Raw genomic sequence first — 1974 nt, 5'->3', positions numbered from 1 at the left:
GTGTCCACCATAAACAAAGAGCACAGTGCATGTTTTGAATTTTGGAAGCCATATGTACCACATCTGGGTATACTGTTCTGGTTTTTTTTTCTTAGTAACATATAAGTCTTCCAGATTGGAGTGGGATGCATAAAAAAAGGGAGCTCTTCAAGTCCAGGCTGCTCTGTAAATTGCTTGAGACTTACGTTTTACGACCAATGTTACCTCGTGCGTCTTTTGCAGTTAGGGATGCTTTCTGGAGTTACAGGTGAGCTCCAATAAGAGAAACATGGGATCCATAACTTGGGGCAATGCAGTATCATCCTCTGTCAACAATTATTCTCCATTTGAGAAGAAGTTCCTGGCTACTGGACCCTGTGAAAGATTGAACATCTAATTATAGGACATCTAGTGACTATTAAATCCAGTTACCTATCACAAACTCAATGTTTTCTGAGTTGTGATCATATGTGAGAGATCTACTGGGTCCAACTAGATCCAGAAGATATAAATAAATTTTACTTGTAGTTGAGTCAGACACTCATAGTACCTTTCCTTCTGGCTTTGTTACTCCTTTCTCTGACCTCTCCTTTACCTTTTGGGTAGTTTCTATGACCAGTTAACAAAAGAAAATTTTTGGAAGTCTGGTTTAGAAATGGATCTGCATGTTATGTTGGTACTGCCAGACCTAGGCATCTACTGTCCATATTCTCCAACAGCTCAACCCAGGGTAACTCTAAAAGATAATTGTGAAGGTAAATCTTTCTAGTGGGCAGAACTTATAACAGTAAATTTGAGGGTGGGGGGTTTTCCTATAGGGTGTGGTATATGCTTTATACTAAAAACAAATATATGTGGTGCTATTTTTACCATAACTGTAATACAAAGGGCTGGAAACCAAGGAATTTTACTATTGCATGTTACAACCCACTCACAGAGTGATTCTTCATATTTCCCCAGCCTTGGACTTGGGACTTCCTTGTTTCCAAAGGAAGAAGTTTCCACCAAGGAACAAAACCATGATGCCATTAAATTGGAAGCTGAGGTTGCTTCTGGGTCATTTATGGCTGCCCATGCCTATAAATCAATAAAGAAAGTTAGTAATTTGGCCCGTGTAATTCAACCTGATTCTTTACTTATTAACATTGCCAGAAAATGGGCTAACTCAATATTGAATGGACAACTGAGAATCTAGAACTTTTAGAAATAAAAATTTGGGGTCACTCCACCAGGTAAAAAACATAGATGAATCAAAATTTGGGAGAAGTTAAGGGAAACATGGATGGAAAGAAGTTTTAATACCCCTGACCAGCTGGAGAAGTAAAGACTGTAGCAGTTATGCCAATTTTATGCCAAAGGTATATAATTTTTAAATTTTTTTAAACTTATTTATTTTGAGAGAGAGCACAAGCAGGGTAGGTAGGGGCAGAGAGAGAGAGAGGGGAGAGAGAATCCTAAGCAGTTTCTGCCCCATCAGTGCAGAGCCCGATATGGGACTCGAGTCCATGAACTGATATCATGACCTGATCCAAAACCGAGTCAGACACTTAACTGACTGAGCCACTCAGGTGCCCCCCAAAAGGTATATAATTTTTATTTTATTTATTTATTTATTTTTTCAACGTTTATTTATTTTTGGGACAGAGAGAGACAGAGCATGACGGGGGAGGGGCAGAGAGAGAGGGAGACACAGAATTGGAAACAGGCTCCAGGCTCCGAGCCATCAGCCCAGAGCCCGACGCGGGGCTCGAACTCACGGACCGCGAGATCGTGACCTGGCTGAAGTCGGACCCTTTACCAACTGCGCCACCCAGGCGCCCCGGTATATAATTTTTAAAGTCAGAGGAATTTTATTTAATTTTTTAATTTTTAATTTTATTTATTTATTTTCTTGAGAGAGAAAGGGACAGCAGAGTGGGGGAGGGGCAGAGAGAGAGAGAGAGAGAGAGAGAGAGAGAGAATCCCAAGCAGGTTCCACACTGTCTGCACAGAGCC

The sequence above is a fragment of the Puma concolor genome, chromosome F2 (genome assembly GCF_028749965.1).
Source record: "Puma concolor isolate L17-30 chromosome F2, mPumCon1.1.hap2, whole genome shotgun sequence".
Classification (NCBI taxonomy): Eukaryota; Metazoa; Chordata; class Mammalia; order Carnivora; family Felidae; genus Puma; species Puma concolor.
Note: the sequence above shows the minus strand (reverse complement) of the source record.